Below are 27,457 nucleotides of genomic sequence, written 5' to 3' on the forward strand. Positions count from 1 at the left end.
GCTAGTCAGCTAAACTCTGCCCAGCACTCACATACGATTATTCTGCCTGGACTCCAAGTTAAAAGCTTTTTTCAAGACCAACCACTAGGTGTCACTGTGTCATTTCAAAAGCTATTTCCTTATCTAGAAAATTCTCTTGGCCTCGATCACAGTACCTTCCTGTAACAAAACTATAACCGTAACGCTGGTCATTTGGACATCTTAAGCACTAGTCAGGTTTCTTCAAAGCAGTTCAGCCAAATCAAAGTAAACAACAGTCTAACATCTCCCTGCCCCAGTTTACCTACAGTATCAGACTAAGCTGAGACTGAGCTACCTCTATGATTAACAAGTCACTGAGAAACCACTGTCAAAGTAGCTAAACCTGACCTAAAACCTAAACCCTTCCTCAGTTCAATTGACATAACTAGCCGGTTGGTAGGGGCGTAAGAATCAGCAGTGCATCTGATTTCAGAATAACAAGAGGGAGAGAAGGCTTTGTGTCCTCCCCTTCAATGTGATTGGTTCCCTTCTTGGCCAATAAAATGAGCAGACTACAGAGTCTGCTAGCGACAAGTGGAGTGCATTATATAATGTTCAAAGTAACTAGCGTACTTAACACTTAGAGATTAAAAAGTCATAAAACAATTATTTTAGTATGTCTTACCAGGTTTCTGTGATGTCTCGTATGTTTCTGTTCATGGATTTGGTAGCAATTTGCTTGAGGATCCTAAAAAAACATAAAAAATAAAAGTCAATTAAGTCATATTTCGCACACAAAATCTGCTTAACACCACATCTGGCTGTTTAGTAGTTCGTTTTACTACATATCCAGTCATTTATCAATTAATTTTATTACATATGTCTTAAATACGAGGTAATTACATAGATTCCCAAGATTTTTGATCTCGTAATGTTAATACTTTCCTAGTTTTATGCACTTATGGATACAATACACCTGCAGCTATAGTTATGACAAAGTCCACACACAGTTTCAGCTTACTGTCCTAGTAAAGCCTAGTAAAGGACATCCTGAACGCTAAAAAAAACTGGTTTTGAAATTGAATCAAAAATGGGCACAGCAATAAGTAAAATATTTTTACTTTAATTTTTTACGTAATCTAGTACCTCTGTCAATGATCTGTACATTATCAGTGTTTTTCTTTTACTTCACTACATTCTTAAGCTTTTACTTTATAATATTTATTACATTAAATTTAATAATTAAATACAAAATTTTTTTTTACTTTATTAATTGATCCGAATGTAGTCATGTGTAAGTAATTGAGAAAAAATGTGAGAAGGAAAAACACTGACAAAGTACAAATACTTGATCAGTGAGTCAAAACACTACTTCACACCTTTGTTCAAAACACCAAGTCAAGACAATCACAAAACTGAACTATAATTATAACTACTGTATATTAAAGTATCAATGCTAGCCCTAAAAAGCTCAAATGAATTCGTAACCAGAACATCAATAGCTTAAACTTTCCTTTCAACTGTTACAGTAAACAGTAAAAACAGTTAACGTAAAAAGTATATTTACTTCCTTATTAGCGTTTTCTGTACTGCTTCCAGTATTGTCAAGATTTGAGCAAGTTAGCATTAAAACGTGCTTTCTACTAGCATCAAAACTCTTTCTTAGGCCTGAACCTGACCTATGTCAATGTTTGACACTAACATACTAACTTTACCCTTTTCCCTAATCCTTCTGCTTTCTTTGTTTTTCCACACCAATAACAACCACATTCCTGCAACAGTACACCTCACTGCTGCTGCATAAGCAATTTTCAGCTTAGCCGATGTAAATAATGTCGTTCCTATATATATAGCAAATTCTGCTCCTCATAGACCACGAGCAACACCTTAAACCACTCATCCTACAAGTTCTGGTTTCCATGATAGACCTTTTTTTAACTAAATGGGTTGTATCCCCCAATTTAAATATCACTTACAATTTTCAAACTGTTGAGCTAGGTGCAAGCCATGTGACTAGGCTGCACACATGCATACACAATGAAGCTGGAGCATGCAATGCATTATCTGCATGCATCAGGGAACGCCACAGCACAGTTTCACTCTATTTAAGTCACGACCGACAGCAAACTAAAGTAACCTAGCTGTAAGAAACTGCAAGGAACTTACGTAAAAAAAAACAAAATCTCACATTTTAATATACTGTTGGAACGAAACACATGCGTGTGACAAAAACCTAACAGTAAAAGATTTTGCCTCTGTTTGCCTCCATGTCCTCTGTCATACAATGTGTATATATACACACAGAAAGGACATTCTTTCTACAAAAATGGCTGCTGCTCTCGAAAAAGCTTCTCTTGTTGATCGCTGCGCACAGCCTCAGTGCGCCCCACCCCCATCCTAACTACAAGCAGAGACGTTGAGGTTGCCGCTCTCTGCACAAAGTCAAAATGGTTGCCAGAGCTGTGGTGCAACACCAGGCACACAGTTGTATATCGTTTCCTCTCCCGAAGCTCTCATATGCAGTCACAGGCCATTTCAATCAGATACCATTTCAGCAATAACCATTAACCATTTCGTTTAGGCTGATAACTACAAAGAGGTAAGCGTTCCAAACGTTCCCAAGCTAAGACTCTACACTTCACGTTAACAAAAATTTCACGTTTGTTCGCAAAAATAATCAAATAGCGGATTATTTCACTGTAGCCATCTGACACCTGGTATACATTTTTTGCCAAACGCAGACAAAAAAACGTTAAAAAAAAAATAAACGAAATCACTAACGTTTCGAAAAAAAAAAAAAAGAGCGACGACTATGACTCGATACTCGAATTTGCCTGTCGATAACAAGACTTACGAGCTAATCTCACCGTAATCCAACATTAAACAAAAATAAGAATTAAAAAAAAAGATCAGCTAATATGTATATTAAACAGATACGTCATCCTGTGAAAACGTAAAAAAAATAAAGAAAGAAAAGGTAAATTAAACTAAAGTAAAATGGCTAAAAGGTAAAAACCAAACAAAAGTCCATATACCTTAAAGGTAAACAGCACAAAATGAAAATGACACTCTTAAAAAAAGTCCTGAATAACAAAAAGAGCTCAAAAACCAATCTTGAGGTGTACTCTTCAGAAGTAGGCCTTCATTAAAAGCGAGCGAAAAAACGTGAGCATGCCTTGTTTCCAACTGGCTCCAAGCGCACACTACACATTGAAGAGACAAACAGAGAGACAGAGAGAACGGGAGGGGGAGGGAGTCTCACGTGGAGAGGTGGAGCACATTCTTTGTAACTATACCAAACGGCTGTTACTATACCAAACAGCGTTGCTATTGAACAATTGTAGTGTTACAACCAACAGAACAGTGTTATCTGAAATGAAAGACACTTTTTACTCATGATCAAACTGTGGTACTCTTATTAACCTGAAAATGGCTTAACGATAGACCGGACATAATCTTAAAATTGTACGTGTTCCAAAAACAAAACAATATTTATAAATACTCACTAGAAACAACTAAAAACTAAAAGGGAATACAGGAAAGTAATCAGTAAGGTACTAAAGAGGAAAACTAGCGTGAGCTGACAAGCAAAACCAACCCTCCCCCACTGCTGCATTACAGGCACAGAGAAACAGGGTGGAAAATTACTGCGATACGGACTGTGCCATTTTAAACACAGGGGGGTGTAACTCACATGCACTACCACGTCTCAACACAAGATGGAGCACAGCAAAAAACTCTTCCAACTGTATTTTAAAAACAAAAGTGACAACTGTGTGTGTATTTTTCAAAGTCCATATTTTTAATGAATAACTACCTATATAGCACAACAAAACCGCCTTTGGCATTACATGTGTGAGTGCACACACACCAGTTTGTAACGAAGTTAAAGGTCAACATGCTAAAAATACAGTTAAGAGTTATTTGCCATATACAAAAATAAATTGAAAATGATGGCCATACATCAATGCGTGACGCCAGACATTTGTGGCACAAATTAATCCAACAATCCTTCCCAAGTTTGGTTTTACAATAACTCATACTCTCATACAACGAGAAACTTCGGCCGCCAAGCTACGTAATCTAATATCTCACAAATTTTAAACATCAAAACAGCACACAGCTGGTCTGGTTTATGCATGTGCAGCAAAGTTTACTGTAGTGCTCATGCAGGTGATGCGGTTTTTAATGCGACACGGGAAATTTCCCACTTCTCCCTCATCTCCCTTCCTTTCCTGTCATCTCCCACTGCGTCTAAAAATAAAAGTTGGAAAAGGGGGAGAAAAAAACAATAACAAACTAAATTTGCCTGTGACAATAAAGCAAGGCCATTCCGATTTCACAACCCAACTCTAATGCCATTTGTAATGCAGCACAAAGGTAAAATCAATTTCGCATTCATTTTCGAATAGTCCACAGAAATATTAATCCGATTCACAATGTTACGTTTCATCTAAAAGCCTGAAACAAGATTCGCACAGAAATCTAGCTTCGCAGCTAAATGAATCTGAAACATTTTTGAAGACTTGAAACTAATTGAGGTTTAGTAAGTAAATGAGTCAGTAACTACAAAAACCCAAATACAGTGACGTGATCGATTTGTCTGACCGATTCACACTTGCGAGAATCTTTCAGTGATCTCATAATAATCATTGGTTCACTGTATTAATAATAATGCGACAAAACATTTTTTTCTTGGCATCGTTTTGAGGTCATCTCTGGTAAAATATTCATTTTACTGAGTTCCTCAATGCCAAGTTCAAGATCCCTTTCATGCCAACGCATTCTGCACCCCTCCAGTATTGATCAAGTGGTGTGCAAATACACACAAAGACTTGCCACTTCCAAAATGAAAACAACATCTTGTCCTCATCAATGACCAGAACAGCCTGTGAGACCTTAAGGCCACAATCAAATCAATCCAAACTATCAGTGTACTTATCAGAATGGTTAGTATAATCACTAATAAGAAATGTTTTTGGCATTTCCCATACTGAAGGGAATGATTGTAAATGTAGTAAAATGTGTTTAACTGAACTGCGGATACTACACTGCTTTTTACGCGCAATCAAATTAGCCAAAATACTTAATAAACAAAAGCAAACTATAGGGCTGTAGATTTCACACGGGTTTGTTAATCAGCTCCATAAACCACAAGCACAGCGCTACATCCATGCTAGGCTGAGTTTTGAATGGAGAGGTCCACCAGCAATCTCTTCCACAGAAGAGAATTTCTAACATGTTCACACACACCCAGCGCGAGTTCTCACACATGGCATATACAAACGTTTAATCAGCACTACTTCTACTGTACCTAAACTACACTAGCTATGCACGTACAATACACACATTTACATTACAACTAAAAGTAATAAACACTGAAACACTGGTAGTTGAAGAGTGCCTGGAGAATGTTGCATGACAGAACAATTGCTGACTGAACAAACATGAAAACTGCTACATCCAAGCAAACATAATTAAGTTAATACCAGAGATCATTTATATGGTTAACATCTGTTGGATTTTTTGTCTTCACTTGGGAAGTTTCTCGCTTAAAGCAATGCCCGTGAGGTTTGATCAAAGCCCTGTAGGTAGCCGCAATAGTTATTTTCAAACCTAAAGCAGTTTTTTTTCATATTGACCGAAGGTTGTCTTAGAATAAATTGGAACAAATAAAATTGGAAAATGAGGTGGAAATTTAGTGCTGTTGCTAAAGCAGCATCTCGGTCTGCTGCATAAATTTCAGATTAAAAGGGATTTACAGGATTTCATTCATTGCACTTTGTTTTGCACTAATATTATATTTGCACTATGCATTAGTCTGCTGTAGCTTCATTAAATTTTGGTGTATTATACAATTTTCGACATTACGACACTGCTAATATCGCTTTTGACTAAACTGCTAAATGAATGCAAAGTAAATGCTGCTTGTTTGTTTATTCTTAGTGCCATTCTAGTATCTATGGCTATATTTATGGCGAGAACGGGTTAATCCATGCGGCAAAAGGCCTTAACTCACTAGAGTGTGGAACTGAGTTTAGTTTAGACTTTTTAATCAGTTATTTTCTTCTTGATAGTTATTTTCTCAAGAAAACAATGAAATTGACTCAAGATACTTATCCACGTGATAAAGAAGGCCTAGAATTATCGACCAAAAACTAAGTTACTACATTTTGTCTATGTAGGGCAGGGATGGGCAACTTCGGTCCTGGAGGGCCAGTGTCCTGCAGAGTTTAGCTCCAACTTGCCTCAGCACACCTGCCTAAAAGTTTCTAGTATGCCTAGTAAGACCTTAGTTGGCGTGTTAAGTTATGGTTAAAGCTAAACTCTGCAGGACACCAGCCCTCCAGGACCAAAGTTGCCCATCCCTGATGTAGGGAAACATACACAAGTTGATCCAAAGAAGTAAATCATATACACGTTGGGGGAGGGGGAATTTGGCATCTCCAGTTCACTTAACCAGCATGTATTTGGCCTGTGGAAGGTAACCGGAGTACTCCGACCAAACCCACGCTGACACAGGGAGAACACGCAAACTTCACACAGAAAGGCCACCTGACGTAGCCGGGGCTTGAACCATGTAACTTTTTGCTGCGAGGCAAATATGCTACCCATTGTGACACCTAATGCTGTGATCTGCAGCTAGTATAAAAAACACCCTAACATCTTTGAAAATTTACTGCTGAAAACAAATTCCACAGCTGTGAAAACTCTCCGCTACTAACATAAAGACACGCCCAGATTCTGTCCATTTCTAATTAAACGAAGAGGATTACGTTAAACGTATTGAACAATTAAAGGTCGATGCCTTTCTCTAAATACCAGGGAGACACATTATTATAAGCTAGTCAGTGACAAAAATAAATCCCATAGTATTACGTTTTAGTTTAATAAACAGTTTATTTAGCCTTCCTGTTTTATTGCTACAGTATGCACAGCCAGCCACTCAGAGACATGACCGGCAGAAACTGGCTGAATCCAGCTGAGACCGGTTAAGATATGGATCACGCTTCAGATCTCGCTCATGTGACGGAGCTAAAACCACTTGAAGGTTTTTAGTTAAGCAACCTGAAGCAAACTACTGGATCAAGCTATCAGGTAAATTTTTTATGAACTGATCTTAGGTTTCCTATTTAAACTGCCTTCTGTGTGTACTTACTAATATGAAAAATCCCCCAAAACTGCAAATGCATCAAACTGAACGTTATGCAACCGATCTGAAATCCTTATCAGGTTACTAGACTAAAATTGTGTGCACAACAGAATGAAACCGTGCACACTGCAGCTTCAACTCAGTGAGACATTTTCAGCGAGGTCTCTTTAAGAGCCCTTCCCCCCACCCTGCCATTTCACTCTCTCAGATCTGCACTGCAATAACACGAAATGGCCACCAGCTTTGTTGCTGGCAATCAAAACAACTGCAGTTGCACCATTTCTGTCATTTAAACGTGAAGAAACAACGGAACAAAGTGTCTTGATTTTGTGTTGCCCTTAGTCGCTATCTTGCACACAAACTTTGTCCAAATCTCTCTGGTTAGTTACTTCAAAAGATCCATCCAGCATAACAGCACACGTGGTCTTTATTTCTGTCGATTATTTGCTTGAATTTACAGATTTGGATCTTCTTCAATCATCAATTGTCAGGTGTGTGCTTTTCTTGTGGTTCCTCTGAGCTAACGATTCTGTCTTCTGAGATTTCTTCATCCTGGTATGCTCTGTATTTATCAAGTACTCTCTTCAAACAGGCGTTTCTTACCTTTGACACCTCAACAAGTTTGAGTAACAGAGTAGCAGCAGTCCCTCTAAAGATTTTATAACTGTTCATTTAATAATTATGATGAAATATATTATGAAACTCTCAATGCAGAAAAAAACAAAAGATTCAATTGATTAAAAAAGCCTACATGATACCTTTAACACAATAGCTCAACCTTATTGGTCTACCTTCATTCTTACTTCAGTTTCAAGTTTAATTAAAAACACCTGAACCAGCCAATCACAACCCATGGGATTGCGTGTAAATTACTGGCAGGTGAGCTACAAGTGGGTTGGACCTGTGCTCCACCTGGTTTCTAACCAAATTAACCGGTTAACTGCGTTTTAGCACATATCAGGTACTCGTCGATATCAGGTTACGTAGCTAAAAATGCACTCTGTTCTTTTAAAAAATGCTAGCACTTTCCTGCTAATGCTAACAATAAAATGTTTAATTACATTTACTACAATAAACAACAATTTCAGAAAGAGTTATAAAAAACCATTTAAGAAAGGACAGAGACAAAGAGCTGTGACCTTACACTGCTATCCTCAAATGCAGGCCACCTTCTGCTTGGAGTAGAGATTTGCAAGCGTGCTTCTGTGCTATCAACAGCCTAGCACTAAAACTGTAAAGATGGGGGAGGGGCAGGGCTAGGGATATACCATTTTTTACAGGGGAGTCTTTAACACTATTTTATTTTTATCAATTTAATATTAAATGAATACAATAATATCCTTCACAATGAACATTGAGCACTACATGCATAACCACAATGAAGAACTTGTGTCCAAACCTGGTTTTATTATTTTAAGGTTTTATAAGTTTTTATGAAATGAACCGGTGTAATTAAGTGCAAATGCTTTGGAGCAGATTTTGAACTGAGATGTGTTCAACACTAGACTAGGTTTGAACATGTTAAACTAGCTAAAATTTGTTCTGGAACACAGTCACATTGAAGTGTAGCTCCACCCTCATGCAACACAGTAACACAGCAGAGAAGACAATGGAAAAGTACTGGACAACATCGAGCATACCATTATAGGAAGTTGAGAGTAAGTTGTTACAGACGTTTCTAAACGACATTAACTATTGTTCAGATTTTATTCCTAGTCAGAGGTCTGACATGTCTGGCAAGCACCATTGTGGTCAGTTGCTCTAATCAGCGACCCCCACTATCAATGAACATGCGTAAATACACAAACATTTTATGTTCTACAAATACAAATAATTGAGGAGATAAACATTTAAGCAAGCGTTATTAGTCATGAGCGTAACACCAGTCTAACCCCTTTACCCTCAAGAGTAAATTGAGCGGGTTGCTTTTACAATGTTACCAGATTTGTCTCTGAAACGTTTACTGTTCTCAGCATTTTCTCTTGCAAAAACAAAGTAAAACACAATAGTAAAACAAAACACAAATAGAAAGAAAATTGGCGCAATAACATAAGTAATTTAAAATGATATTGTAATCATTCACTGCTTTACAGATTTCTCTCTGAACCGAGTCCTGTGTCAACCTTCAACACCACGGCTGGAATGTGCTCGCTAATAGAGAACAGGCTCAATCTGATTGGTTAACACCCTAATTTCAATCACCTCAATGTCTGTACCAAGGATTAGTTCAGAGTATAATAGCATATACAGGAACCAAATCCATCCATACAGGCATTTCAATAATAAAACTGCACAAATGCCAATAGCAAAATTAAATCTCAGTCAATCTCTGGACCATTAAGGGTGCACAATGCCAATTCATAGAAACCGTTTTTTTCATAAACAACAGGAACCACGTATCCAATGGCTTGATGTCTTTCAGTTGTCTCTCTCTCTCTCTCTAGATCCACATGCTCGTTTTACCCTGAATAAACAAGAATGCAGCATCGCTAATCTGAGTCAGTTGTGCACTGATGCTAAATTTACAGCATTATCGCAAATTAAATTGTATTTAAATTGAGATCAATGTAGTCCAATTCACAAAGGATTTTAAATGTTGTCAAATCGTTTCAAAATCAAAAGCCAAATCTAATCTTATGAAAGTACCTGTCATTACAATCATGTCTCTTAAAATTAACAAAGATCTGCTGTACAATTACCGTTGTGTTTACTTCACACAACAGTACAACCATGTATTACCTGCTGGTTGTTCATATGATAATGTTAAGTTACAGATAAACACAGAGAACTGATGAAATAAATGGTAGCCTATCGGAAGTATTTTGGGAAACACTGAAAAGCCCATTTAAATCTCCAAACAATACCCCCCAAATGTTATTTGGAACAGTAGTACTGAATTTAACTGCACATCGCTGCACAGCAAGCGTAGTTCAATTTGTGTTTGAAGATCTCATTAAAGTTAGGTTGTGTGTAAAGGTTTTAAAATTCTGATAAAGGCCCTAAGCAACCAAATTAAATAAACGATCCACTTCATATAGAGGAAGTGTTGTGCCTTTTTAAATTTCAAGTATGGTCAGAAAGAAATCAAATAAAACATAGCTATGATCCAAAAACACAACACGATTGTATGCACAGCCGACTAATCACAGACACGACCTACAGAAACTGGCTGCAACCAGTTGTGACTGGTTTAGCTGCGAGTTACATATCACAGCCCTTGTTGTTCTGGGGCCGTATTCACAAAGCATTTTATCTTATCACTAAGAGTACTCCTAAATCGCACTAAAAGATTTTAGCTAGGAGTTTTCTCTTAAAAGTTATTCACAACGCCTTTCAGACCTACTTTTAGTAAGGAAAAATGATAACTCCTAAACTAAGAGTGAGTCTTCGTTGCTACGGATGACGTCAATTCTCATGCACGAGCTGCCTCGCAATGACCACGGTGATTGGTTGTTAGATGACAGGGCTGTCATGCGTAACATAACACAGACGCACCAAATCATGGAATTACAATATCGAAATATGTCTGTGTCCTATACAAAATAATAATAGTAATGCCATCAAAATGCATATATTAAAGAAAAGTTGTGAATTAAATTAAATTAAATCAAGCCTAATACAAATGAAAACCGCCAATTGCCTAATAATAAAACGACTTTGCATTACTTGCTTGATTAATGTACATCCTATTAGCCTAAATAGACAACTTAAAGCAAGGAAATGTTGCCCATATTAAAGAAGCCTGCCTAATGTAATAAATAAATGATGGTGGAACTCGCCAAAAGAAAGCCCAAATGGATGCAGGATCAGTTACTGCTGCTGGCCCAGTTGGTGCTGGAAAAAAGAAACGTAATAAAAGGGAAATTCGGCACTGAGATATCAAGCAAAACTAAGCGTGAGACATGCGAGAAAGTGATGCGCGGGTCAATGTACAAAACAACTGGCACCCGACCAACGTTTTCAACTAACCCGCCCGCAACTCGGACCGCAAAAAATAAAAAATAAATAGTGTACCCGACCCGCTCCCTGGCCAGCATTTTTTTTAAGTAGTAATTGTTTAATAGTTAATTGCCATCTTTATTTCAAACGACCCGACCGAACGCGACCCGAATATCATAAAAAATATTTTTGGATGACTCGTGACCGCGGGTGACCACATGCATCCGCTCATTTCCGATCAACCCGCGCATCACTGGGGAGAGGATTTGTTGCAGATCAATGCAACATTCCCGCTTATGTCGCGGACCCCGGACGAATGCGAGAGGCGGTGGTATATGCATTACAATCGCAGTAGAGGGTTGAGATTGCAGCCTTTAAACAGACTAGCATGGCAACAGGTATGCCTATAATATTAAATATTTAATATCATTATTGTTTCATGTAATTCTAAAAAACTTCCTGCTTGTCATGAATGTAATGAATTATGAAACAAATGTCATAAACAATATGCTTACATTAAAGTGTGCTTTTAAGTATGTGCAATGCTTTTGAGTTGGTGAAACTGTCCATGTTAAGGAGGATCAGCACCTAAGACATTTTAAGATCCTTTGTGAATAGGTCTTAGTGAGTTAGGAGTCCTCTCGACTTCTTTTAAGCTGTCCCAGACTTAGGTGCTACTTTTAGGGCTAAAATGCTTTGTGAATTACTCTTAGTGAAAAAAATTAGGAGTCCTAAATTTAGGAGTGACACGCCTATTATTTTTAGGAGTTGCTTCTAAATTCGCCAGTTAGGAGCTACTTTTAGCCTTAAAATTCTTTGTGAATACGGCCCCTGATCTTGTTTCGTGTAAAGCATCCAGTATCCAAAACCTAGCAAGTGGAGCGAACTATCGACTATAACTCATTTTATCATGAACTAATCTATGGTTTCCCTTCCCACTAGCTGAGCAAAAAAAAAAATACTTAAAACCTACATATCTGCTGAACAACAAGAAAATGAACATTTCAAACACTAATGCCGAAAATACTGAAAACACGACACAACAGCAGTAAGCTGTGCAAACTGCAGCTTTAACAAATAGTTAGTCTTACAAGCAGGTTCCTTTAAGAGCACCTCCCCCACTCTGCCATTTCAAACTCACAGCTCTGCATTGCAATAACACAAAATGGCCACCAGCCCTCACCCTCATGACAAACTAAAACAACTGCAGGAGCGTCACTAAGGTGAACTGAATAGGGAAAGACGTTTTCATGGCTTGTCTAATTTGTTTCCTGCTTGCATCTAATGCGATCCAGCATTTCTTTATGTCCACTTTTACAAAATTGGCCCATTTTTAGTTTTATGCTGTTCTTTCATCAAGGTTGTGCCATTTAAAAACATGCGTCAAACATTGTGTCCTATGGTTAATATTCTATTTGGCGCACCAGATGTGTGCTGCTCCTTTAGCTCCTCTGAGCTGTCTGATCATCATCATCATCATCATCTTGATTTCTGGCTTTCCATCATCCCGGACCAGCTCTGGAGTATTTACTGAGTGCCTTCAAGAGTACTCACGCTTTAACCTATGCAGGCAATCATCGCCTTGGACTAAATAACACTGGTTTAATATACAAGTCTTTTTCTAGAAGCTGCATTGCTAATCCAGCTCCTTTATTATTCCTGTCTGTATGAAATGAATTGCATATGAAATTTAAAACGTAATATAACTTAAGCACATCATCATTATTTTTATAAATTACGCCAGCCTGTAATGGTCCTGGTCTGTAGACTAAACCTTCAACATAAGGGTGCTCATCCCTACTAAATCCTTAGTTTAGTTTGACTTCTAAACAAGCAACCAAGACAGCTAATCAAGATCCTCAAAATCGCTTGTAAATTACCAGCAGGTGTGTGGGAGGAGGGCTGGACCTAAACTCTGGACAAATCTCCTGGAACAGGACTGAGTACCTTTGCTATTGTATTTTTCGAACATCACAATGACTAGAAAATCACGGTTTGTAAGAGTGTATTAACAAATACAGTAGTTAATACCATTAACATTACATGCTTAAATGAGCAACCTTTAAAAATGCTAATACTTTCATGCTAATGCTAAAAAGCAAAACCGTAAACACCCACACCATGCGATATTACATTTAGTGTATTGTAGTTACATAATGTTTACACCTTCACATAAAGAACCTAACAAAAGACAGAAAGGCAAGCAGTTACAATAAGACAAAGCTGTGACCTTACACTGTTATCCTCAAATGAAGGCCACCTTCTGCTTGGAGGAGAAATTTGCAAGCCTGACTAGCTGTTCTAACGACAGGCTAGCATTGAGTCAGTGGGGGAAGGGCAAGGCTGGGAATGTACCACCAATTTTGCGGGGGTGGTACAATTAAGGATTTGTTTACTTCGATGTTAAAAAATGTCCAGTAGATTTACAAGAAAAACAACAGTTATCTTTTCATTTGAATTGAGGATTTTTTAGTTTAAAGTTCAAATGCTCAAAAACAGAATTAAAATTGAAAGCTCTTTAAAAATAGATTAAGATCCCGATTATCAAACTAGGTCTTAACATATTTTGTTAACATATTTCTAGAGCACAGACATATTGCAGTGTAGCTTCACCGTCTTGCTACCAACTAACACAGCAGAGCAGATGATGGAAAATTACTGGAGAGGGTGGACCATACCATTATGAAAATCAAGAAGGGGACATTAACCTTCATGTTACAACTACTCAATCACCTAGCTTACATAACTACTAGTTAGTTCGGAGTTCACATTTTCTCATAAACCTCTAATAAAGCGGATGTCAACTTAATCCTGTTATTAGCTCGCTGTGAGAGAGCACATGCACTTCTTTCAAAGGAGCACACATAAGGAGTAAATAGAAGGGGAATGCGGATTTAACTTCAAACCTTGTGTTTAAATTGTGTTGTTGACCATTCCCACTATTGTATCTTCCACAAAAAAAAAAAAGAGTGAATCGCAGGAAACGCAAAAAAGTGGTTTGGTCCTCAATGACCGAATCAGCCTGTAAGACGTTGCCAGAGTAAAACAAACCACTCTACACAACTCTAGAGAATCACTGCGCATTTGATTTTGCAGTGCCAAAAATCGAACACAAAAATCAAGTACAAAATGAGAAAAAGTAAAGGAGTACTTACATTTTTGTGGGGGTAAAACCCTTGAAGTGAGAAAACACACTCCTCCCCCACGGTTGCATAATATGCAGGTCAAAATAAGTAGGAACCTTATAATTACTAAAAATAGTGTGGAAAAGGGTAATTTGATTCGAAAATTAAGAAGAGTAACATAAATTCAAAATGAATTTTAATTATACTCTGTATCTGTTTATAGACATATTACAACTCTGCACAGAAAGCTGTGCCATCCATAAGATCAACTGTTCATCAACCAATTCCTGCACAGCTTTTGAAGATTGAATCCATCCACTAGATTGAAAACTAGTGAGACTGTTGTTCACGGCATTAATATTTTAATCATCTAAAAACCACCGCCATAGCGACTTCTGGGTAGCATGGATCAGTTTTAATTCAAAGTCCATAAGGCCATTTCTTAGTAAGGACTAGTCAGCTCCAACAACCACAGGCTAAGCAGAGCATCCACATTAAAAGTTGAACACTGAATTTTTTAAGGTTCTGTAACAGCGGAAGGTTTTACAGCGATCTTTCCCACACAGGCATTCACGCACACACCCATAGTGCTGCATGTTAACATCAACCGGGTTCGTACAAGCCCAAATGTCAGACTGAATGAATAGAACCACACACAAAATTGTGCCAGAAGATCAGGCAAAGATGGAAAGAATTAATTACATTTACAAGTTTTCCTAAATGCAAAATTAAATCTGTAAAAATGCTACATATAAAATATTAAGCACACAATATCCGCTGGCTCGATGTTTTTCGGTTGGTTGTCTCAACACACCCACATGATTATTTTTCACTGCACTGTTAATGTCTATGTCTTATGTTTATTTATGTGCAAATTAAAAACATGGCAAGTACCCATGATTAATAAGAGATTTAAGAAACTGTAGGCATAGCTGTGTATTGCGCATACCTTGGTATATACACACTCATCATTTTACACATGTAGAATGATTAAAAAAAGAAGCATACATTTATGACTGAAAGATTGCTGACTTAAATATTAAAAAAATCTAATAAATACTGCATTGCACACAGCAGCTTTTACTGTAGGTCACTTATATGGAAAACAATAATTTTTCATGCTAAACAATGGACAATATATTATATGCATGCTGCTTTGATAAGCAACAATTAATCATTTGGTACAATAAAGGTGTAATTTTTTGAAAGATACAGCCGTTGCTTAAATAGTATATCAGAAGAACAAGCAAGACCGGGACTATGCAATGTTTAAGGTAACAGAGAGCAACAAGATATTTTCCCTCATAATTGTTTTTACTAGATTTGTTTTAGCTTTATACTATATTTTAAACTGCTCTAGCTTTATACTCATTCACCTGTAAATTTAGTATAAGGGCACGGCTTCTTGTGATTATTTGCTCTTGTACTATTCCTGTTTGTAAACTGCTTCCAAAAAGGCATTTAATAAAGATTTAGATGTAAATATAGATTCTTACATTTTATATTACATTGACGTAGGGCTGGGCGATATATTGAGTTTTGGTAATATATCTGTATTCTTCCCCAGCGGGATAAGGGATGAGACAATACAGTCTATAGGTATGATCCTCCTCCTTTGCACCAGAAGCTCCAAAAATGTACACTAAGGCCAGCGTGAGGTCAGTTTCCAACCAGTTTGCATGTTGTGCAGCTGTATATTTTTAAACGGAAAAGAAAACACTGTCTTTAAATTTTATTTTCATCATACGCAGTTTCAATAAAGGTGATGATATCTCACATGAGGCTTTGACTTGTATGTAAACATGTATTCTACTTTGTAGAATATACCAGGATATTTATCGTATATCATCATTTATCCCAAAATTGCAGAGATGTTAATTTAGGCCAATATCGCCCTGCCCTACATTGACGGATAAGAGACAGCTGTCAAACATAAAAAACTAAAGGTCCACCCACATCATATAAAAACTTTACTGAGAACCAAATAAAAATGAAACATAGATAGCCATCCCTAGAATATACCGTTCAACATATTTCAGTGGAGCACCGTCATCTAATCTAAGGCACGCCAAAAATAAAAACCCCAAGCAGGATTAACACACAGAGGACTGCAGTTTAAATATTTAACACAATCAGGGAATGAATTTCAAACAACCTTCCATATGACATTCGCATGTTGTACTGTCCTCCAAAATTTGCCTCCAATGCTACATTATAAAAAACAAGCTACTCACAGACGTGACATGACCAGAACAAACTGGCTGAAACTAGCAGATACCGGTTTTAGCTGCTGGTCAGAGTTCTCTCTCATGTATTGGTCTTAAAACTAACCAGCGCATCAGACTACCAAATTAATTTAATAATTAATCGATTAAGGATTTGTGTTTTACTGTTTTTCGAACATTCCTGGCTTATTATTTGCCTTGATTAAAAATATGTATTTGTAACCTACCAAACTGCTCTACAGGTTCAACAGAAAAAACACATTTAAAACACTAGAATTAACAGAAACATTCCTTGAATCCTGGAATGACTAGTATCAAGCACTACACAGCAGACGCAAACTGTGCACACTGCTGCTTCAACAGAGTCAGATTTACGACGAGGTCTCTTTAAGAGCCCCTCCCCCCACTCAGCCATTTCATACTTGCGGCACTTCAGTGCAGTTCCACAAAATGGCCACCAGCAAGGTAGATGGCAAGCTAAACAAATTGCACCTAACAAATAAACAATTGAAATAAATGTCTCAATTGTACTATTATCAGTCAAGGAGTTTGCCTCCAGATTGCATTAATCTAAAGTGTTTACATGTTGGTAAATTATTGAGTCCGGCAGTAATGTCTTACATTGGTTTTATTTTTTGTTATATATGAAACATGTTCTCATAAATATTGCACAACTTAAACTGTTGGCAGTCTCTGTTTCACACAACCTAATCTGCTATATGACACAGAGGTGTCAGTTTTTTTATTCTATGCCCTCTGGATAACGTAAAAAAATGCAGCTGATACGTCAGGTTCCTCCTGCGCTACTGTTCCTGTTTCAGTCTACTGGCTGCACTACATCCTGAATCTGATAATGGTCTTGTGTTTTCATAAAATGGCGCTTCACTAACCAACTGGAAACATCTGTGTGGGAATTTCATGCCTACAATCTCTTGTAGCTGAAATTTTGCTCTCATCAATGAAGAATAAAAAAGGGTAACCAATCTCAACAACTAGCCTACTTCCAATTCTATCACATATTTCAAGTTTACCATTTCAATTCAAATTAAGATGCAACTCATGCATTACAGCAAGACGTTAGTTTAGCCGATTGTGATATCCGTGTGTTCTTATAGAGATCGAAGTTGGACAACGGCTTGTGCGATCTTCTTCCAGTTATGGTCAGAGTCAAGGCCACAGGAACCCATCCTGCTGTATGCCACAACAACATTGTTGCAAGTTGCCGGGAATCGGCAGGGCCACTAAGCCAGCAGGGAGTTAAGTTGCTGGGGCTGTTGACACCAATCAGCTAAGAGACGCAGGCATGTACCCACACTCCCTCTGGATCTCAGAACCACTGTGTATCTTAAGCTTAGTACTTTAATTCAGTGGAAAAGAAAACACAAAGGTCCCAAACGTGTGGCTTGGTTTTATGCGTCACTACGTTCTGAAATGTGTAGGACTGCAATACATAACGCAAAGCGTTTGCAACTACAGTCACAATGGAGCAGCAATAACAGCAAAATCATGCGGAGCACGTTACACATTTGCTGAGCTTAAACAACATGATTAGCTTATTGGCAAAAAAAACCAAATAATAACTTATGGGTAATGCGCAACATAGAGGTTAAGTGCGTTCCAAATGGCGGCGCGCAATGCGCTGGTTGAACATTCATGACTGCGTTTGCGGCCTTGAGGACAGCATGCTTCTGGCCCAACGGTCCTTTCGTCAACCCATGCTGACAGTCCTCGCATGCGAAATCTTGTGCCTGACTAGTGACAGTTATGGAAAAGCAACATTGTCTCTAGACATTTACTTAACCATTTTTTAGATCGAAAGTCACAATTTCGAGCAGGTTCAGCTGTTGAAAACTTCACATAGCTACATATTCTTAACAAAAAATGACAAAGCATTGTTTGCTCAACCCGAGAATAATTTTGTGAAAAGGTTTATTCAAAAGTTTAATCAAACACGAGGCATTTGCTCAAGGCCCTCTGAATCACTTGTAAATCATCAGCAGGTGTGCTAAAGGAAGGTTGGACCAAACTCTGCTGAGGGGAAAATCTCCAAGCACAAGACTGAGCACTCCCAAACCACTTTATATCTGCCAAAAGACAACTGGTTAAAATTCTGCACACTGTTCCAAGCACACTAGACACCAGTCTGTATCACATTTACAAAGCGAAATGTGTATTCTTTTTAAATAAAAAATAAAATAAAAATGTTAGCACATGCCCGCTAATGCTAACAAAATCGCAAAACACGCTACAAAATATTTCATTTAGTTACATTCGATGCAATTTAACAAATGAAACCCATAAACACTCACACAAAGAATTAGGTTGAAAACAGTAGCAAACCATGAAAACAACAGAGAGAATAAAACAGGAACCTTACAGTGCTTTCCTCAAATGCAGGCCACCTTCTGTTTGGAGGAGAAATTTTCAAGCCCGCTCTAGCCTTTATACAATCAAGGGCAGAGCACTAAAACTGAGCCAGATGGGGGAGGGGCATGGCTAAGATCGTACCATGAATTTTGCAGGGGTGTTCTTGTTATTTGCTTAACAAACGTATATAACTGACAGTGAAAAATTGGCAATGCTGTGAATTTAACTCTTAAGAGACAGCGATACATTTAAATTGTTTTTCCATATATGTGACAATAATCTTTTATTATTATAATTTATTACAATAAATCATATATTAACAATTTTAAAATGGACATGCTCTGAAACCAAACTCAACTGCAATAGTTGACCTCAAAATATCAAACTATTTAAAATACATTCAGGAGCAGAGTCACACTGCAGTGCTGCTCCACAATCCTAAACAGCCGCATGTAACGCAGCTGAGCAGGCAATGGAAAATTACTGGAGAGTACGGGGCATACCATTATAGTAACGCAGGGGAGGAGACACTAATTGCATCGCGCCAGAAGAAGTAATAAAAATAGTCACTCTGCAATTTTTCTTCATTGAATAGCATAGTTGGCCTTAAAATAATAAATACAATCTGGAGCACCTTCACACTGCCGTGTGCTCCACAATCTTGCAATCAAGTAACACAGCCGAGCACACAATGGGAAACTACTAGGCTAGGAATGCAAAAGGTGAAGACACTTAATTGTATCGCCAGAGGTTGCCAGGCAAATCAAAAATAGCCATTCTGCAGTTTTTCCTTGATTGGGAGTGAAACAATTCACTTCTCTTACCTTTCTATTCATTTTATAGCTGGAGCAGAACAGTCATTAGGAAGTAATCGTTTAACTAAAAATCCAGTTGGTGTAATAATTTGTGTGCTTAGTGCCTACTTAAGCATGTTGTGTGATGACACATGAGAAAAATAGGCTATTGTTGTCAGCACTCCTGAAATATCTTGGTTGTCACAACTATAAACTCAATTCTCTACTATTTGGGGTAGTTCATAGCAATTATTTGAAATAACTAAATGAATACGGTCACTGAGAGCAGCTAGAATAAATATTCTGTAGATTCATTTTATTTAAATTAGGATCCAACTGACAAAGCTCAGCGCACCAAAGCTCAGCGCTTTGCAAAAACCGAGTGTAGTTGCTTCTAATCAAACAAAACAATTCTCTTCTCTAAATGTAGTTGCAATCTGGATTACCCGTGTGTAATTTGTTCGTAAAAAATAAAGCACATAGCAAAAGGAGACTTCAAACTTAACAACATGCTTGCTGAATTGAACTGATTTACACAGAATTGAAAATGAAGAAGAGCCATAAAGAAACAGTGCTTAACAAGCAGAGGACCAGCTTTTTGGTTGCCGCTATATGCGTCACTCTCTTTTGCTCCTTTAATCTCACAATTTTATTGGTTGTTTGTCACTGCTGCTTTTCTCAGTGCACACACCTGGTCATTGTATTCCCATAGCTTAACTTGTACAGCATTACGTCAGGAGCGCAATTTGTTTGATTCCCAGGGAACACACATATTGACATAAAATGTAAAGCTTGAATGCATTGCAAGTTGCTTTGGACAAAATCATAAATGTAAATGAATGGCCAGCCACCAGTTTCAAATCAGTCATAGTCGCATTGTGTCTCAGAATGGTGCACACTAGGAAATCGCTTGCATCTACGTAGTGTGAAATGGCTACAATCTATTTGTCGTAGACAAGTCAACTCAAATTAATTAGTTTTTACTCTTTAAAAACAAACCAATAGTTTTGTTTTAACAATTAGTGTGAACAAATTATATAGATTACAGCATTAAACACAACATTAAAGCAACCTTCTGCCATCAAGAAAACTGCATGTAATTAAATGGCATTTTGAAAATTTGTGAATTCCATGAATTCCATATGTAAGGAATAATTGACGACGGGCCATTGAATTATAAGAAAATAATGCACACCCAAGGTGCAATGCGGCACGACGCGAAGGGGAGTGTGCATTATTTTCAAATAATTCAAAGGACCGGAGTCAATTATTCCTCTTATACAACGGTTACCACAAACATTGCTCTGGTGCCTATTTTTAAGACATTTGACAAGTTAGGTGTGCGGTTATCAGAAATGAATGCATACCCACGGAACATTTCTCAGCCAATCAGAATACAGCATTCAACAGACCCGTGGTATAATCTTTAATAATGTCGCCTGGTGATTTGTCCTTGAATCCATGGTCACATTTAATGAACCGTTTCTTCTTTAAATCTACCAACTAGATAAACTCTCACACTGTGTATCTTATATTACAAAACAAATGTGACTAGCAACCGATGATACCCCAATTCTCATTGATATTAGACTCAGTATCGAGTTACAACAACTTCCAGGTAATGGGAACAACACACAAGGATAAGGTAAAAACTGTTTGGTTTAAGCTGATGCGTGTAACAATTTAAAAGGAGGGGGGGTGATGTGACAAAATACATTCTTTGTCAAATGTTTTAACGTTTTAACCTTGCAAATGAAAACACGACTATCAGAGAGTATCATTTAACAGGGTGGTTCTTTTCCTTACTATATACCAACCCGAAGCTAATCCAGGTCGACAACAAATGAACACACACAGAATAACTCCATCCTGGTGAACCCAAAACCTAGTCATGAGTACTACTCATTTCATAATGTATAATATAAATGTTATTAATTAAAGATCTGCTTGTATCTGCTTTTAACTTAGTCCTTTTCATTCTTGTGAAAGATCAGCATATGATCGATATGTAATCATTGTGCGAAGTGACAGATTCAAAATTTCAAAAAGCCTAGTTTCTCCTACCACTAATGTTTAATAGATGAATAGTAGCCAGCAGCTCTCAGAAAGAATAAATAAATAAAGTATAAAAGAAAAATGCCAAGTTTCGCTGTGATTATACATAGGAAAGTTTCCACACCACATTTCATGATTAATGCAAGCAACAAAAAGCTTTATGTTAAACCAACTATCCCTGATATTTATTTAATACTACTAATACAACCATGCTAGTCTTGCAGAAAAATAGGAGTCACACTAGTTCTGAGTATCACATAAGCCAATCACAAGCAGCCACATGAGAAGGGATGTGGGGGAAGGGTGGCAGCAAGGAGACTGTACCATGTGCATTACAGGGGTTTTTAGGTGTTGTCTAACCACAGTCGCAAAACAATGTCACCAACAGTGACAATTTCAACATATAATAAGCGTGAAAGGTGATTTTATGTCACATCACATCTATAACGTGTTTCTTACCTAGTAGCATGAAAAAAACAGAATATCTTTCATAAAACTTCAAAATGATAATTTCATTGTAAATACTATAAAAGTCTCTATGAAAGTAAAAAAAAGGACAGCAATAGTTTTTCAGATGCTAATATCAAAGTAAATATGTTAAATTAGCTAGTCTCTGCTGTTACTTCTCAGAAAAAAAGCCTCCACCCATAGAACATGTCATTGGGTCACAAAAAGAAAATCAGCACCACCCATCTTGAAAGAAAATCATTTTTTCAATAATAATCTGTTATAAAAGTCATCTGACAGATAGAAAGCTAGAATGAAACGTATCATTCGGGCCCAGCTCACACAAAGTCCAGAAGTTACTGCCAGACTATGGGGTATGACATAGGTCATAGGGTATGACAGACTATGTAGTATGATCAACGTACAAAGATGGTTCTGGTTTAGATATCGTTAATGTCAAATGACATTGGCTCTCAAATGTCATGTGACAAATTGTAACTTGTTCTGAACTCTGGCACTGGCTTGTCACTTTTTTGCATGGTCAGCAAAGGCATCTCCGTTTGTGATAAAATGTTTATTTGGATGTGAAGCTAATTTTGTTAAGCTACTATTCTTTCATAAGCTAAATTCATGCCATAAAACTACACTAAAACAAGTGATCATTAATTGGCACAGAATTAATAACCGTAAAAACAGCAGAAATCGATATAAACCACTTAATACAAAATAATATTGTTTGAAATGTGTACAAATAACAATAATAATACACTATTTATGCAGCACTAATAGCTAACAACGTAAAATCTGTTGCTGTTCACAGTTCACTACTCAATCAGGAAGCAAGGCTGTACCTCAACCGGTTTCAACCAGTTCTGCTCCTTTTTTTTCACTCAGGCTAGAAGAGGCTCTTTTTTCCATTACTTATTTCATTTGTATGTATATATAAAATAAAATAATTGTAAAACATTTTGCAGACATATTGTTTTTGGCAATTACAGTGCGATTGTGAGTATTTAAACAAATTATGAACAAATAAAATAAATGTAAAAAAAACTAGAAAATACGACACATTTCGATGCATTTCACTTTTTTTGATGAATCAAACAGCACAACCTAGATCCGCTGCACACCAGCACACTTTAACAGTGCTTTGTATGGAAAGGACACACTCCAACACTCATGGGACTGCACATTATAGGCAATGTACTTGTCAGCGCACTGCCTCGATCTGCTGCACTTTATAGTGCATTCAGACTAGATGTCTGAAAAACCATTTCTATACTAATGTCGCAACATAAATGTGAAAACATTCACAGGAAATGCCTAGCACCCCAGCACAGCTAGCCTGTGATTCACAGACAAGCACAGTCAGCCCCTCCCCTTTGTGAGCATAGTGAACGTCAATGACCGAGTGGAAAATTACAGACAGACTGGGTTAAACCATTTCTAAAGATCTTTAGGGGTGGAGCATGGAAGTTTTTATGTATTGTAAGATGAGGACCATACACAAACATTCATCATAGACAAAAAGAGAATATTCAGATATTGCTTAATTAATGAAAAAGTGAATTGAATAATAAAGGTGTTGAACAAGTGGCAAGACAAGAGTAGTGCAAATTTTTTCGAAACAAGGGTGGTAATGCCAGTGTCTTGAATTTAGGTAAATGCACATTAATTCACACCTATATTATCTTAGTTCAGAGTCAGAGCTACTAGAGTCCTTTTAAAACAGACCATTCAGCTGAATGATGGACACAACAACTTGTGGACAGTTAGCAAAAATATTGTTTCTCAAATGAACGCATCTTCGAAAATAGGTACAGTGGCTCCCTTGGCCTGATGCTTAAGTCTGACAAGATCAGACTATTGAGTTCATCAGATGCATATATCTACTGTATAAATATGAGTCATACTGCTCATCGTCAAACATCTGCTGTCCAGCTTAAAGTTCACCTGTCCCAATAGGACATAATTGGCCCATCAGCTTCCAAACGCACACAACTTAATAACAGCTGCACAGGTCTACAGATAAAAGTCAACCTCAAGGAAATTTGGGACAAAAGTGTGCCATGTTCACCTTGAACAACACACAAAGATGCCACAATTGCCCACGGCATTCACAACTTCATGGAACACTCTTCATGGAAAGGTGACATAAAAATGTTGTGTCACAAAGATAAAACCTACAGTCTGTCCCCTCAATTTAAATTTTTATCACAAATTACTCCCAGGATATCCGAAAATGCTATATCAAATGAGATGGTAAGTTTCTATGACAGTTAAAAGAAACTGCCAGTTTTCTTCAAAGATTACCAAACAAATTTCTTGCCTGATGAAGACCTGAGGGTCGAAACGTTGCCCTTTAATAAATATTTGTATGGAGCAGTATATTTCAGTGTGCGGACTTCACTTTGTATTATTTGAAAAAAAATTCTTACACAGCAAACACGACGCACAGTCTGTATTAGATCCAAGAATTAACTTTTAGGTCCAATACTTAATTTTTTTGTAACACAATTACCCAAATTTAAAGAATTTTTATGAAAACCTTAAAATTAGTTAAAATAACTAAATATCTAGAAAAAGTGAATGTAGTGAATGTCAATACTCTCAAACTACGCAATTCCCAAAGAATTATTTTGCAGTATTGCTATGTTGTGGCAAGCCATTGGTTTGGTTTGTAGTAATAACATTTTAGTTAAATAGGATTTATTATAACTGAATACGGTTGAGTCTTGGCCCTGATTTACCCAAACAATTCTATTCTAATAGAATTGAATCAAGTCGCAGATCAAAGTCACAGATCAAAGTAGTAGTTAGAAATCAATCTGTAACATTATGGTAAACAATCATGCATGCAGATTTGATATTCTATCCTAATATAGATATGGATTGAAATAAAGCATCCATAAAAGTGATGTTTTTGAACATAGCTTGTTAATAAGGAAGGGACAAGAGAAAGAAAGAAGTTTTCATCCAAATGTATATTGTTTAGTTTACATAAACTTAACCTCTAAATACATGACAGCAAGGAAAAGTTGTGACATTATAAAATGTGGCCCCTATAAGTTTAAGAAGCATTACTGTTGTGACCCAGTGAGTGTGTGTAGTAAAGACCATTTTTTTTTTGTCTTTTTACTGACTTTCCACATTTTTTATAATGCAGATCTCGGCTTACACTCCTACTAGATTTTCTTCGCAGTGACACAGATGCACAGACAACCTCTGCGTTTTACTGACGTTTACCTTAAAGGTGTAATCTATCTGCATAATTTTTGCTTAAAAATAAACAAAAATAACTTCCTGCACAAGTACATAACAATTATTGCTTAAAACACTTACCTTACCCTAAATTGCAAAAGTAGTGATTTATAATTTCAGATATTGGGTATGTTTTGATGGGTAAGTCAGTCACGTAAAGATATCTAATGTAAGGGAGACTGCAATAGAAAGGAAAAAATTACAGCTTGCAGCTTTATGTAAATTAACATAACCTGCTCTGGAGTTGGTTAGGTTCAAGGAGTAATGTCGTGGTTACTATCATACCCTGAAAGCTTATCTGTTTTTTGATATCTTGTTAACTTATCTGATTTAATACCAATTCTGCATTCATATCAATATTAGTTCAACCAATAGAGTACGATTGAGGTGTAACTGACAGGGATGGATCTGTTTGGCTGACCAATGGTAGACTTAATGAATGATAGGAAAACTTGTTTAAAAACAATCACTGTTTTGGCATTTCCACAGGTTAACACTAGGGTCAGAGATTACAAATTCAACCTTTAACTATACTAAATCTCACATAAGTGCACGTGTTATATAAATACATAACTGCATAACATATATTCACTGCTAATATAAAAGCAGTCTTCTTGTCTTTTTAAAAACAAACAAACCGACATATCTTTCAGAAAATGTTTGAAATCAACACACTTAATATCAGAATACGTTTAAAATAAAATTATGTTGAAGTGTTTAAAGTATAATGAAAGTGATACATTTATTTCGTTTTAAATAGAAGAGCCTGTACTCACCCCGTCTTTTAGTCAGTCTGAGGAAACAACCGGTATCTTCAAAATTCGTTACCACAATGAGCTGTTTGTTATTGTAAAACTTTACACTTGGCGAATCAGAGACCGCGGTTTCTGCCGGTAACGACTTTATCGTCAGCACGCAACGGAATTAGGTACAGTCATTCAAACGGCGGCACAAGGTGACTGACTGTAGGCTACAGTGCTAAAGCGGCTGACAGCACTGTGTACGGTGTACTTTGCTTGGTGATTCGCGCTCTCTTCGCTTCTCCAGTTGTACAACAACGAGGGGAGGGGACACGTGTTTCGCGGGACATATCGGTATTTAAGCTCCTCCTACCAGATCTTGAACGGTTTCAGAAACGCTTCGACTCGGGTGTTATCCAGTCTAGCACTGTATGTCTACTCACTTAAATTACTTGAATGTGAAGGTCAGCAACTGTATGTTTTGCGCATAATGTGTTATTTTTCGTTTGGTCTCTAAGCTAAATAATTGTTTGGGTTGATACAGGTATAGCCTAAAGCCTTTTCATAAATATACAATGGTTTTATACGTGTGTTACCATGTGTTTTGGCAGACTGGTTATCATTGTCGCCACGGTTTTACGCCAAATATCGTGATTAACCTGTGCTTCCTTTGGTAAAAATGTGGTAAATCTGCGGTAAATTATTAAATAAAGCCAATAGTTAAAACATGGATAATTATCTTAAGGGAGTGTCAGAAGGGAAGTTTTAAATGTCCTGGTTTGGCAACTACATTCAGGACTTTATATGCAACGAAAACTGTCTCTAACGTGTGTTATTGACATGACTGTCACACCACCTTACAGCAACCAAACGGACATAGTGCGTTTTAGTCATAAACGTTTTTCAAAGCCTCCTCTGCTGCTGCTTTCAACATAACAGTAGCACCTGTCTAAGCACGTGTAAACACAAAACGTGGTGGCAATGGTAAGTACTGTAAGTAAAAATACAGCCCGCTTAACGTTTTTTCTTTGCCTTTATAATTTATATTAACAGACAAGGCTGTCGTGACAGAGGGGGAGGGAGAGCGCGCGCTAGAGGGGGAGGGAGAGCGCGCGCTAGAGGGGGATGGGAGCTATGACCCGTGGGAGGAGTTTGGTCTGCCCAGGTTTAAAAATGTAGCCTTCTCTCTAAGTCAAACAACAAATGAACATATAGTAATAAAAGAGACAGAGTTTATAAAATAACAAATAATTAAATTTTTTATTGCACATTGCAAACACCACCATGTGTCACTTGTACGTGTTGTCATACATAATCATAATTTTTAAATCACTGATGTATATCATTTACAGTATGTTTAATATTTGTTAGAAAATGAATCAAGAGAAAT

General features: G+C 37.2%; 1 protein-coding gene across 11 annotated transcripts in view; it reads right to left on the reverse strand.

Moving 5' to 3' along the window:
• The window catches only part of atf7ip (activating transcription factor 7 interacting protein), a 39,496-nt gene extending 13,077 nt beyond the window's left edge, over positions 1 to 26,419 (reverse strand). Inside the window, exons 1-2 of one of the 11 annotated variants that reach the window (XM_065295492.2) lie at positions 26,104 to 26,379; positions 647 to 709 (exon numbers count right to left, since the gene is read on the reverse strand). The gene's annotated coding sequence lies outside the window, so the exon portion shown is untranslated. Of the gene's footprint in view, positions 1 to 31; positions 431 to 646; positions 710 to 2,996; positions 3,147 to 8,253; positions 8,317 to 18,780; positions 18,824 to 26,103 lie in introns of those variants that run through there. The other 10 variants (XM_065295491.2, XM_065295490.2, XM_065295481.2 and 7 more) reach the window with 10 other exon arrangements.
• Between the last annotated feature and the right edge of the window lie 1,038 nt (positions 26,420 to 27,457).

This window comes from Paramisgurnus dabryanus, chromosome 4, assembly GCF_030506205.2.
Source record: "Paramisgurnus dabryanus chromosome 4, PD_genome_1.1, whole genome shotgun sequence".
Lineage (NCBI taxonomy): Eukaryota > Metazoa > Chordata > Actinopteri > Cypriniformes > Cobitidae > Paramisgurnus > Paramisgurnus dabryanus.